The following is a 15,411-nucleotide window of genomic DNA, read 5'->3' as shown; positions in this document are numbered from 1 at the left end:
GAAGTATTCCTACCGAAAATCTGAGAGCGATTCTGTAACCGCATTAAGAAAGTGTGGTCGTTATAATATATGTAGTATATATACATATATGTGTCAATAACGTAAATAATAACCTTAGTCATCTGGTAACAATCACATTTTACAACACAACTTTTTTGGCTATAATCAATTTGCACCAAAATTGATACAAAATATAAACAACACAACTTTTACGGCTGTAATCAATTTGCACCAAAATTGACACAAAATATAAACAACATGTGAATTTACACCAAAATGTTTGTAACTTGCCCCAAAATAAGGATATATAAAATTTCCACCACCCTCTGGTAGTAAGAAATAGGAACTGTAATTTGCATCTAAATTAAAATCTATTATATTTTCGATATTTTCCGATATTACCAACGTGCAAGTTTCTTTATATCCAAATATAAAAAGCTAATAACATACAATTTTAGGTTTAGATTCTGAGCTGTTATTTAACATACTTATACCGAGGTCTATATGGTATTTCAGTATTGACCTCAAAGCTAGCTTATAAGAATAGTCAATAATTTCATTATTTTAGGCAAAAAATAATTTTTGTCATTCAAGTCTACTTAGTCTCGACATCGACGAGGATACCGAGAAATAATCGAATATTATACTCGTAATATCGAATAAACAAATGCTCATTTTGGAGCACTACTTTCGATTACCTGCAGTGGTGCAAATTACATATCTTTAAATTGGTACAAATTATAAACTCCCACTCCTTCGTTGGAATCATTACTGAACATAATCAGGAAGCCTATTTGAATTTAGTATCATACAGATTACATATTCGCCTTACGGTTTTCGTTACACTTCATAATGAAAAAAATGATAAATAATTATTTATTTATTTATTTATCAATACAAATATAAAAACAATAGCCTGACAAAGTTTCCCATTAGGTACGAGATTTTCTGTATTTTCTTGCTATCAGAAAACTACTGTGGGTATTCTAAAAGATTTAAAGTACTTTTCAAGTACAATTTCCGTTTGGGTGGAATACTGGTTGAAACTTTTGGGACAGTTAAACTATTTGAAAGCGTTTACAGAAAAAAAATAATCTCATCATAAGATCAATGAAAAAACGTTATACTTCATCAAGGCCCAGTGTGACAAGCGCAGTTTCAGGCGCTTTTCATTACTCAGATCCTCGTGCATGATCATGAAATAATTTCCTTGAAAAATATGGGTTTTAGAACTTCCTCTAGAAAAGTGTAAATCGATGAACTGAAAAAAAAAAATTATTATTATTTTACTTCCTCCGCCTTGTAATACATTTGCAGACCTTGTTGGATAAACAATTATTGTTTTCTTGGTAATCCCACTTTAATCCAGTTAAGTTTATACAGACCCATAAATTATTATTAAAATCTGGACGGGGTGCTAAAAATCAATTATCACAAATACATACGAAAATCGTTATTAAATCTACTTTGCAAAACTACTACCCGTGACGATGAAAACCAATTAGTCTAGTCAACTGTCATTGTACGATTTATGGCAATTTATGTGTATCCTTCAAATTAAATTTAACGTCTTCGCATGCAAATTCCTTAAATAAAATTCTGCATTTTGTTATTCGATCATGCACCGAAACAGTATTTAATTCAGAAGCAATAATGCGATTTTCAAGTTTAAAATTTTTAAATCCAATTTATGGTGTTATCATCAATTGAATGGACTATGGTGGTTGACGATAATATGTTCATGAAAATCGGCGAATACTTCGAATTCCATTATTTTTCATACTCGGAAATGCGGTGTGCTTATTTTGAGTTCGACTCATTAAATGCAAATATCGCATTCGAACAAAATTTAAACAAAACACTTATTTCTCTTCAATACAATTTAATATTAATGTTAAACCTCGTTGGTGAAACATATCGTTGTCGAATTGATACTATGGCGATTCGTAATGAAAATTGTTGATGGTCTATTAATTTTTATAATTCTAGAATTCGACAATAATTTAATATAACTATCTGCAAGATGATGATTCGCGATAGAACGTAATTTTAATGAACTTTATCGGTTATTATGATACGACTGCGTATAGGTTCGTTGCTCAGCATATATTTTGGCCCTCCTTACACGACGATACTCAAAAGGAACTGTGGTCGCATGGATATTAGGAGACTAGGTAACTGGACAGCTGCAATTTCCAATGATCCTCATACACGGTTTATCAAATAAGTGTCGAATCACGATTTCAATAAATGTTTTCAGCATTGTTTTTATAGTGTTGATTTGTTTACTTAATTTTTAAATATTTGTAATAATTCTAATAAAGATGAAGATATTGTTTTGTACCATTGTTACAAACACTACACAGAAAGAAAAAAACGAAGCAAAATACAATTCTGGATCAATCCTTGTATTGAAAAAATATAAAAACTGTAGACTATTCGTAGTTTCTAAGGAATTGTTGGACCCGTTGGACCCGGATTTCGACTGTTGGATCTGTAAGCGATTTTAAAAGCGAGACGAATCCGGGGAACGCAGAAAAGCGTTTAACTCTAATATTATCAACTTAAATGTATTCAAAAATATTTCAAATTCACGTATAAATGTACATTTTTACATAATATATTCTAGCGCGCGGGAGAAGGTCGACTAATGGACGACTGACTGTAACAAATTGTGCATCAAATCATAGACTCGGTACGCGTATTGTTTGCCACCCGTTACTACGCAATAACTAGTGGCGTAACTGTGAATAGCCCCACCCCCATTGGAATTTTTTATCGATGATTTTTTAATCATACTTGAAGCCAGAGATGACACTGTCCCTCCCTTGTGATTTTTCATGTCAGTTGTAAAATAAAAAAAAAATTTTCACATAAAGCCGGTCCCGATTCACATCGGGTACTCAGCGACTATTCGCCCCTTCCCTTCTGTTCTCGATAAAACATTTCTCCGGGCGTGCCAGGTTTCTATAGCCTATAGCTAATAAAATAATATATTATTCATACCCGTGATATTTTAAATCACCCTGCTCTCCCTTTAATTGTGTTCCAACTACGCCAGCGATAGCGATAACGTTATTTGAATGCAGCACGACGGAAAGGAAATTTTCAGCTAAACACTGAGCCGCGCAGTTCTCATCTTAATATTTTTAGGCATGACAAAAATATTAATTTTCTTTGTTAAAAAACTCGTAACGATAGGAACGTTTATTAATGTTAAAAAGTGTAAACGTTGGCGTTTCCGAAACAATAAAAATGCATTTAACACTAAAATAAAAATACAATGCTGCCGCATTGAACTCTACCGGTGGTACTGTCGGTACTGGGTGTAGATCGCATGGCATTTTTTTTATCCGGACATGATTTTGTCGGAGGCTCAGTCCACCAGGGTTGGGGGAGGGGGCAGTCGGACATGCGGATGGAAAGCGCGTAGTGTTTAGAAACGTATAATGCGACGGATCCGGTGAAAACGATTTAAAAAAAAAATCATCCAACAACATATTTAAATCTTAAATTTAAAGCGCCTTGTTTCAACTAACATTGTCGGTATATCGGCAGTATTGTCGAAATGTATTTATCGTACACGGCAATTCGAAACGGCTTCAAAGAGTAACCGGGACTTAGTCGTTGAACGTGTGCGTGTACCGATCATAATGACTACGGTACAATATACGACTTTGACGACGATAGCGGAACACGTCTGAATCGCACAAAATGCACTGCGTTTGAATCGGCAAGAAAATAAATTTAACTGCAAGTACCTCACGTGTACCCGGCTTTTGCCCGTATAAGTTACACCATGTGAATACGATCGAGGTCGGAAACGGTAAGTCAATAGACGCGCACAACTATCCGCGGAGGCAGATGAAGTCGTTACGGATGACTTAATACACCTTAAAGTAGCGATTACCGTGTTGCTTGGTCCATATAAAGAGTAGGCGTCCACAAGTATTAACAAATACGAATAAATATCAAGCGCATAAAAAAAAAAAAAAAAGCGATAGTTTATCAGACGCTAATAATATTTCAATCGGTGTAGAAATCATATAATGTGGAAATCATCTAAATTGTAAATAATACAAACGTTCAAAACTTATACCATTTCCGTAGAACCTTTACCACGATTTCAATCGGTAACACTGTGAACTTAGATATGATCAACACGACCATCTGACCTTCCGACAACTTGCTCGCACGCATCGTCTTAGGAAATCGTTTTTAAGTGTTTACTGAATACCAATTGACTCTTTCTATTTTCAAGCATTCGAAAACATATTTGAAACCGAAACAAGTCTCTTAAGCTTTTTTTTTTCACTTCCCACTTACGTGTGTTGTATTTTATCATTAGTATACCATTGGTGAAATAAAACGGTTACAATATTCTATTTTACTCGTGTGGCAAAAACTATGGTACTAAATACCAAAAAAAAAATCGGGTAAAACCCGAATCCAATTTAATTTTAAAATTTCGTATTTGTCAAGTTATTTGTTTTGTTTCAATGTTCCCTAGTCATAACAAATAACTATAATAATACATTTACACATGACATGAAATCACCACATGTTTACATAATAATATATATCCTTTCAGTCTTTAATAGTATTTCAAAAATTCAAATGATCTTGGAAAATGGAAGTATGGTAAAATACATCGTGAACAATTTATCGCTAAAAATACGCGAAAATGATGATATATCCTTCTTAAAAATTCTAAAATAATTCTGCTTTCATATTTACTAAGTATTTAAATAATTCTTTCTGCCTGGTTCTTATATTTCCGTTTTATCTCAACTTTATTTCCAACAATTATTTGTTCAACTTTTCATTTACATAAGCTTACTTATCATTTGAAAGCGTCTATACACTTCCAGATAGTTGGACGGGCAAATGTTAATGTGATGCGCTTTGGGCCGTGACTACGGGGATAAATAATTTATTTTGTTTATTTTACTTATTATTATTAATGAGCACTTCCTATTTGTACACATTCACATCAGCTGGCGTATATGATATTTTTGTTTTCGCGAATAGGCCGTTTTATGAATTTTAATATCGGATGATCATCACCATTTCCACGCAATATCAATATTGCAAAGTATGTTTATATATTTTTGTGAATTTCTAATAATTATAATGTCCGGCGTTCGTGAATTATTTTTCCTCAGTGTGTGTGTTGTATCAACTGACGTTATGACAGTATGCATGCTGACAGTATGTACGTATTTTTATTTATATTTTTCTAATACACAAATATCACTTCTTTACTATTTAAGATTTTATTTGTGCAGTAGTAGTGGCATCAATGATTTATTATTATTGTACAATTTTACTACCACGAATTGTTAATTTTGGACGCGTGAGCGAATTACCGTGATTTTTAAAATACTGTTTTATAATTTATTTTTACATATTTTTACTATATTTACAAGTGTTATTTTAATCATTTAAAACTCGATAAGTGGCATGCCAGCGTTAAGCTTCACACTATTGTGAATTTTACTAGTATTTCACATTATTTTATTTGTTTGTTACATCATTATATATTTAAATGATTGAGCGAAAAGGGCTAATTTTCGTACTAATAAATTATTTATTATTTGATTGCTATGAATTATTTATATTTTATATCTGATTAATTATTTTTGTTCCAGCAATACTTAGTTACCAATTTATGAAGCATTTACCAACTGTAGTTTCTTTTTTTATCTTAATTTTTCGTAGTATACACACTAACATTAATTCACATTATACACAATTGCATTTTAAGTCAAACATGGTAGCTCGTCATATTTTTGCAGCAAGCCCAAACACCCTGATTGAGCAATTTACACCACTGCACACTACTGATCGGTTATAAGAAATACGTAATAATAAAACGATGACCGGACGTGTAGGCTAACCACATTAACCACTATTTACCATTCGGTCTGAACAATAATTTTAAATTATTTGAATGTTATGAGATGATCTTCTTTATAGATTTTATCTATTCACTGATAGCTTGAGTTGATCGTAACTACTTGTTTTTAATTTTATATGCTTTGATTCTGCTATAATATTTTCATTCGATTTTCATTTCGTTGCTCGTTTTCTCTGGTTTCTGGTGTTCTTGAATAATATTTGTATTTACGTAGATTTAGACATTTGTTTATTCATAACTGTTATTTGATCCTAGTATTTTATATTAGTTTGAACTTTCTTATATAATTGTACTTTGATTCAAGTATTAGATGTTTTGTAACAGTCCAATTTTTATTACTTCGTCGATATCAAAATATTTTAACCGTAACCAATAAAAATATATTTAATGTTACGTATAAATAAATATACTACAAATTTAACAGTTTTGTTATGCCCAATCAACTGAATTTTCTTCTGAGCAGTTTGAATATTAATTTAAAAACGACTCTGATAAAAATATGTCTCTGGTTCGACAAGATGATTTAACTACTGTAAAAAATCAAAGTCTCTGGATCAATGAAATATTTTAAATACATTCATATAGGTCGTAATAAACTGTCATAGAAAATTGACATTTGGATTACTGTATGACAAATGATATTAAACTTTAATTTAGTTATACCTGGTGACTAATTTTGTAAATCAATAATTTTATACATTTACTTCGGTACAATTTGTGATAAATCGATATTCAAGGTTAATATTAACATGTCATAAAGTAATTTAATTTTGCTACTAATAACTAAATACTCTTTATTTTTGAATTACACAATAAATATATTTGGTGAAAATGAATAGGTGAGTATTTCATTAAAAGTAATCAATCATATTAATTGGAAGAAGGAAGGATGGAATTGGGAAGTTATTTATCGAAAAGAAAGCGGATAAAACTAAAAGTGATTTGAAATCAAAACGTGTTAAATGCAAAAAAATATCCTTTGATGATTGTTGCATTAGTAGTCTGAATGAAAATATATGTCTACGAAATTGATGCATTTGAATGTAGGAGCACTTATGGATAAGCTGGTTTTCAAACAATCCGTTTTTATATATTAACTCAAAAGAAAACCGTACATACTGTATAAAAACATTTCCTTTATTTTCAAAATTAGTTGAAGTTTAAAAATTAAAAAAAAAACATTTACCTGCAAAATTAAGATAACTATTTTATAACAAGGATAGTATAATAACATTACCCTGTACTAAGATCATAATTATTTAAACTTTTTCCCTTTCAGCAAGAAATTTCTTGTTAAAGTAAATACAAAATATAAGGTTGTTTCACTGATAGTATAAATTAATGTGAAATATGAACATAATTAATAATGTATGGACGTGTGATCCGAATTAAATATTCATTTCAAGTAAATTTAAATTAAAATTTTACTATACATTTTTTTTTTTAATATTTTTTTTTTTTTTTTTTATTCAATTGTTTTAAAGATTAAAACAAATTAAAGTTTGTTTTAAATATATTTAAAACCAAATATTTTAAATAAAACAAGTTTTTTCTTAATTAATTTTAGTGCAACTGATAATAATATTTACGTGACTATAGCCGGAGTGCTAACATTGAATCGATATGAATACAATCATAAAATTATAGTACAATCGTGGTCAACCATAATTTAAAACTATGTGTGTGTTCATATGTCCCAACAATTCAACCCTACTCAGTGTTGAACATTAATTTTTAAGTAGTTTTCCATTTTAAATAAACCATTGATAAAAAAAAAAAAAAAACAATATTATCTATATTAAATTCCCATTAATTGCTTTATAATTTAAATCAATAAAAGTGGAAAAGTTTTGTTATAAAATAATTCCGATATATACATTCATCGATTTACGTTAAGTACTTTTAATATGTTTAAGGTGAAAAAATATATACATTTTTTATCTCACTTCCAGATTTCAACTAATTTATCGGTAAATATGATACTAGACCAAAAACTGATATTAATAGATCACAGAAGCATATGGATAAACGGAAAAAATTTCCTCTAATCAATAGAACGTAGCTGTATAATGTAATATTAACGTTTAAAAAAGCCCTATAGACGAATATATAATAGTCTATGAAACGTGAGAGGTTTTTTTTTTTTATGAATGGATAACACGTAGCCAAGACCATATAGTTATCAAATATCGTCTTAATATACACAATCATATAAATGATTTATACACACACATTTAACGGCGGAATATATGAACTTTGAACTCAAACAGTGATTCTTCCAATACTATAGATGGGGAATAAGAAGAGATTTTTTTAAAAAGCATTTCGTGTTTCAGTCGATTAGTTTAAATAGCATTTAAGCAAATTCCACCACCATTTAACAATTTTAAACTGACCGCGATTGTCGCAGTAATTAGTGTCAACTTTGAACTTTATTTATTGTTCTCAGTTGCATTATCGCTTTTTTTTCTTTTTTTTTTTTTTGTATCACGCACGACACAAAATTAACATATTATATCGGTCCGATCGCATTATACATCCGCGTGAACTCGTATTCAAGTAGGTACGATAATAATTTCACGCGCATTAGTAGTCTGTTAGATTAGTATTATATGTAGTCCGTTGGACTTGCATTCTACGAAAATAAATGACACTACAAAACACTGAACACATACATACATTTGAGCTGTACTATTTTATCTTTAAAATTGTTTTTATCGATAATGTAATCGTGTGCGTGTGTGTGTATGAGTTTCCTCATCATTTTTGCTATTTTACTAGCAACATTTTTACATCATAGACAATATTATAGTGTTTTCAAACATGGGATATTACACGTGGTGCGTTTTATTTTTTACTGTTGGTATCCCCATGAAGGTTTAATCCCCTCGTACAGAAGAGCGTCAATACATCCCACGATAGTAGTGCGACCTATTAACATTTACTATTGACACTAATTTTATCACTTATCTGTTGCGTATTAATTTATTATACTCGTATATCCGATAAAATGTTTATCAAAAAAAAAATTAATGTATTTCAAATTAACATTTTATTTTAATTCTATTAAAAATACAATTTTACAGACAATGAAGTCTAAAATGGTTCGAAGAAATATTGAAAATTATTGTGTTTTTATAATAACCCCAAAATATTACTAACTAGTATAAATTACAATTATATAGTATACATACATTATAACTACGGTTAACTATCATTAAATAAATTTTGTACTAAATGACCAGGTAATAATAATTTATAACTTATTATAACACATGATTCTGTGATCAAACTACTACTAACTAATATTAACTACGGTTAACTATTGCTAAATTAATCTAACAATAGTTAACAAATATTAAATAAATCTTACACTAAGTTACTAGGTGGGTAAAAATAAGTTATACAATTTAATTTTAATTTACTGTTAACTATTAAATAAACTATTTAACTATTAACTTAAATATGACCGTGACACAACTCAAAAATAAATTCTTTATTATAGCCTGTCAACCCATATCCGATCAAAACATGTTTATAATTTCAGTCACTCACTATCTTGTGTCGTTATTTAAATAGAATTAGAAAAAAAATTCAAAAATCAAAAAAATAATTCACTGACTCTCAAAACTTTAAATTAAAATTGAAATAAATGTATAGTACATACTATAATATAAAAAAAACTTCATAATCTTGATTCGTTTTGCTAATTCGTTTATTGAAACAGTTTGATTTTGGTCAGCGTACTCATTTTCTATAAGCAGCTATCATGAGAAACTATTATAACAAAAAGCATGAAAATACATAAAATTCCAAATTAAAAATACCATTAACATTGTGGTTTTTGGAATCATTTCTGGGAATGTAATAAATATTTATAAACACCGTTTATTTTGTTAAAATATAAATTTAGATGAGAACTCAACGTTACAACAATTATTATGATGAATTTGATTAATCGATTTGTTTACTGTTGCACACAGAGTGCAAAAAAATTATCCTCAATAATAAAAATTCATATAAATTATATAAATAAAAGTACTCACACAAAGTTAAGCACAGTTATTTATTAGTAGGTTTAAAAGTTCAAAAAATGTATCGTGAATGTGAGTGATAAAAATTAAAATCGTTAATACATTTACATAAGTAAAACGTTTGATAAAATTACGTTGATATAAAAATACCAGACCCAACTATAATTAGTTTACAGTCATAATAAATCATACGTGAAATCTGGGACAAAACTTTACCATAGTGTAGTACTTGAAACAATACGATTGGATATGGGTGCATACAGACATGCTGTATAGACGTATAATTAATCATTACACCCTTAAGTATAAATAACTAATTAGCGTAGTTAAACAATTAGTTAAACACGTTTCCCATGACATCGTTCAAAATATAGAATAACGCTTATCTACAGTTTCATTTTCGTGATTTAGCTGTTTTATGGAAAGTACTGGATTTCGATAAAAAAAATATTATTCGTTTTCGACACAGCTTTAGATGCAACAAAATCCAGAACATATACTTTCATGCGCGGTGTTATTCGATGCACGCGTTGAATACTATTGGCCTTTGCTCGGACGAGAAATTCTACACGGCAAATCCTGTATTCACTAAATTGGCAGCATCTTTCCTCCACGAACCGCCAAAGATTAATGAGTTTAAAAACGTAATAAAACTGCTTCAGTGCATCATCGATACATTTCGATACAATTATGTTTTCGGGAAAAATCTTTACGCGAGGGAAAAAACCAACTGGTACACCATAGAGATCCAGAGATGTTGAGTTCATCGAATCATTATTAATTTCCTTTCTGGTCACCCTTTCGCCACTCTGCGGATCACTGAAACCACGTTTAAACAATAATTCGTCTGTTATTTTCTTATCACTTGCTGTAGACCGACTACGAGTAGCCGAAACCGCGATCGTCAGTTGATCAAAACATCTGCACACAACACACACACACACTCAAACTCCACTGTACACATAGGCGTATAATAAAACCGTAATTGAATTCTACACAAAGGACTGCGCTCGCGAACCGGAAGTTTTTCGTAATTACGACGGGAACGATAATAACGTAATGTGCGCGCGTGTGTGTTTTTATATATATTTAAAGATAAATCCGGTCCTTGCGCCACCGTCTCTGCGCCGCCGAGTCTTTGATGTCATCGCCAAGCGCACAGCGTCACGTACAGCTGCAGCCGTCACGCGAGTTCTTACCATGTCAAAATAATATTACGTAAACGGTCGCGGAGACATTGTTAGTTGTTATTATTGTAAAATCGTATTTTAATTTACCAAAAGTTCACGATCGCGATAACGACGGAACGGGGTGGCCCGAGATCCGTTTGCGTGCTATTTGAATCGTCAAAACGGTGAACTAGGTATTCGAAATCCCGAAATGTGCAGTAATAAACGCCATTCGCACCATAAAACGTTTATCGGCCGTGATGCTATAACAATATAACGCAATGCGTCACCAGCACCAACGTTACATTGTAGGACGTCGAACCTTTCAAACGTACATATTTTGTTCTAAAGTCATATCTGTAATCATACATATAACGTACTACTTAGCCCAGGCTGACATTACCGTTCGATAAGATTTTTTGCACGTTACACATAGTGTTTTTATTATTTTCAACAATATTGATCCATGCTATTTGTGTAGACCAATTTTCAGATACTCGATTTTTTCGTTTATTTCACAAAACTTGAAATTGTCTTATAAACAGAAAGCCATGTTAAAAAATTCACCTTCCAGCATCCTTTGAACAGCAGCAAATTTCCTGGAAATATTGATAAGCTAAATATATATTCATATTTATGTACTAGAAATAGTGAACCGGAGTTTTAAAGTGTATCTTTAAAGTTTCCAATCAACTCGATTTATAATACGAGTACATAATATATTTACTGTTAATATTGTAATCATTCAAATGGTATATGGACTTGAAATAGAGCTTCCGTAGGAATTTCCCAAAAATTCTACTACTTCTACAAAAAGTTAACTTATAAATCGTCATGTATTATATATGTAGTATGTATATTCATAAATAAGTGTCAATTGACTTAATGTTACGACTATACACGTAGATAATTTAGTTAGAGGTCAAATCCAATTGGTCTTCGTAAAAAATCTACTACAAGTTTCCAAAATAATATAATAAATATATATAATACTTATTTTTTAAAAATAACACATTATATGTTTCGTTAAAGGGCTATTAAGGATTTCAAAATAGGATAGATTTCGAGTGTTCTGTATCAAGAAAGTTTTCGAAGCCGAATAGCGAGAAACGGCCTTATGAGCTTTCCAAGAGCTTTCAAAGTATACACTCTTAGTGATCCTAAATCTTACTTGTGGGTCGTAGTTCTTTATTTAATCTTTCATTGGGCACTTGTTTGGCTTTTCAGGGAAACATTTTTATTTTGTATTTAGGATATAGTTTGACGATAAGCCAAGATCGTTTAACCAACATTAACCAACATTAACTAATTTTTAAAATTTTTTTTGGCTAGTAAAAATGTGTATGATTATTAAAACTGTGGACGATAAAAGATAAAAAATCTCCTCGTTTCCTGTTATTATTATTATTATTCGCACTACTACTAATATATATATATATATATGAAAAAATAGGTTACATTTTGACGGCGGCTGTAACTCGTTAAATATGTACAAATAATTATCCACCCGAGTTGTTTCGTAATTTGTTCAGTTATGCGTATGATAATGTATAGCAGTAACGATAACGTTTGTTGTTCACGATAATGTGCAGCATTGCGCAATATTGCAGAGATTTCATCAACGGGCCAATAATTAACAAGGTAATTAGTTATAAATAATACGATGATGATATATTCACAAAAGAGTAGTTTTAATTTTTTTTTAACTTTGCATTTTTTCATAATTAATAAAAATTTCGGCGTTAATGTATGAAACAAAAAATATGTGTTGCACAAACGATCAAGACTTGCAATACATTTCAGATACCGTCTAATTTATGTTTCACAGTAGGATTCAAATGTCGACTTTAAGTTACCCACATCTACTCAATCAAACTCATCTAACCTGGGTGAGTGGTTGAATTTCAGAGTAAAAATTTTAGTTCCACTTACTACATTTCAAATTAAAATCTTAATTGCTTAGGTAACTAAACATTTGCACAAATTTCAATGAAAAAAAATAAAATGAATACTAGCCCATTATAATTAAAAGTCAGATTGATATTAAAACGTATTAAACTTTTTCCAATATTTCTATTTACTTTATAATTAAAAATATGGACAATACTGTTAATTAAAGTCGGTTAAAACGTGTAAATTAAAAATTCCTTTTTTTTTATTTAATTTTAAAAACAATAATTTGGAACCAACCGAAAAACTATTCCGCTATAAAGAGACTAAAATACCAAAACTCTTCCGGTAAAATCTAAAAAATATATTTTTCGGGTAAAAATAAAAATAAGAAATCACTGAAAATATATTAATAAAACAATATATATATATATATATTTATAAAAATAAAAACTTTAATAATATGAAATAAAGCATTGCAAACAACGAATATTTAATTTAAAATGTTTTCAAAAAATTTCGTTAACAAACGAATTATGCATAAATTCCGAGTTTTTGCCGAACAGGTAATTCAACTTTTTGGTGAAATGGTACATTAGAATTTCTTATTTTTCTATACCTTCTAAGGCCGGAGTTCTGTGCATTTTCTAGATGTGTTGTTTCCCGATCACCATGACCGCGAAACACGTATTTTTCGTTCGGAACGTGTTTCCCGTAAGTATACTTACACGGTTTTATGATCGATTATTCGCTAAATATCCGTACGACGTTTCGGATTTGTTGTACGTGCAAGATTAATGCATTCAATGGGTTCGCCATCTGCCCGTGTCCAATTATGCCGAACGACGAGCGTCTCTCTGCATGAATAGGAAAACGAAAAACACGTGTGCCGCCGTTAGCCGCGAACAGCGCCCACACAACTAGCGGAGTCAGAGAGCGCATTGTACACAAACATATACAACAGCAGCAATCGCGTTTTCGGTTGATATGAACGACAATGGGACGGGAAAATGTGAAACGAGTGATCCGCGGACAAGGTGCGTGTCTGGTCGTGGTTTTGATCACAACGCGGACTCGCAACGGACTCGGCTTTGTACGATCCCAGGGGCGTGTTTACAATTACTTCTAGGGGGAGGGGGGCGAATCAAATTTTTTCTTAAATTCAGGCTCAAATAGTACTAGTAAAATTTTTCGTAATATATAAATCAGGTTAGGAATCATTAATCATTATTATTTGTAGTTTTTTTTTTTTTTAATCTAATACCTAGTCCACTTAGATCGACTTTTGTGTAATTATTTTTTAACACCAGCCTGTGTTTTGAAAGTTACGCTCGTGTTTTATTTGATTTTTCACTAAGTATGGACCCGACAAAAGCCTAATTTAGTATTCACAGCCATGCGTAATTTAATTTCGTTATAAAATGATCCACATCAAAAAAAATTTGTAATGTGTATCTCACATATAACCAATTCTTTAAATAAGGATTCAGGGGAGAAGAGAGGTAATTGTCTCTTCCCCTTTAAAATACACCCCTGTACAATCGTACGAGTAACTCAGCTCGTGTCCGTCTAGTCGTATTGAATTACGACGAACGGTTCATGCGCTACTCGTATTGTTAAACGTATTGGGCAGTGTCGGCCCGACGGTTTTCGGGGTCTGGTGCAGAATTTTGCAGAATCGGACATGAAAACACAACGAATATGGTTATAAGTTTCTCGTGCCACCGGAATACTCTAATCACAAATAAGAAATTTATTTGAGCCAAAAAAATTCATGCGATAATCCTTTCTCGTCGACTTACTCGAGAAAAGAAATTTTTATGATTTTTTTTTTTTAAAACCATGGGTTCGTGTGTGATTTTAAAGCTAGTCCGACTTCAATTTACAAGATTATTGTATCCAGAAATATATAATCGTGTAAACCACGGTGTTTATTGGGAATTTCACATTTTTAGAGTTAACGAAATTGATAAGATCATCTATTTTTAAGATTCTTTTTCCTAGTCCAGTTTTCGAATCGAACTCTTGAAATAATACGTAAATATGATGCAGCAGCTTCACACCTGATACACCGCTAAAATCTAAATATAAAGAAAAATTCGAATTCGTTTAAAATCTTACGTTCAGCATAATAATTATTCCGAATTCAAACATTGTTCAATAACTAATGTTACAACAATGAGTGAATTAAATTTATTTTCAAAACTAATTATTTAACCTCGTGTGTATTGCAGTAATATTTCAAAAATGTCACGGAAATTATTTACGTGAAAATCGTATAATTAAAAAAAAAAAAAAATTATATTAGGGTTAGGGATTTTTTTTTAATAAAAATCCTTTTTTTCGTACGGTGAACACGACGTATTTTATTGTTTTAATTTCAATTTTAATATGTGTA

The 15,411-nt window shown here is 30.8% G+C and overlaps 1 long non-coding RNA gene across 1 annotated transcript; it reads right to left on the bottom strand.

The window, feature by feature from the left end:
- Positions 1–9,366: 9,366 nt before the first annotated feature.
- On the bottom strand, positions 9,367–14,022 carry LOC112693549. Its single transcript, XR_003149489.1, has 3 exons — positions 13,633–14,022; positions 11,554–11,722; positions 9,367–11,480 (listed from the first exon to the last, which is right to left on the bottom strand). It is a non-coding gene; the product is annotated as an uncharacterized LOC112693549 (long non-coding RNA).
- Positions 14,023–15,411: the final 1,389 nt, after the last annotated feature.

The sequence above is a fragment of the Sipha flava genome, unplaced genomic scaffold (assembly GCF_003268045.1).
Source record: "Sipha flava isolate LNK unplaced genomic scaffold, YSA_version1 88_pilon_pilon, whole genome shotgun sequence".
Classification (NCBI taxonomy): Eukaryota; Metazoa; Arthropoda; class Insecta; order Hemiptera; family Aphididae; genus Sipha; species Sipha flava.
The sequence above is the reverse complement of the archived record's forward strand: the minus strand, read 5'-3'. Positions and strand labels throughout refer to the sequence as shown.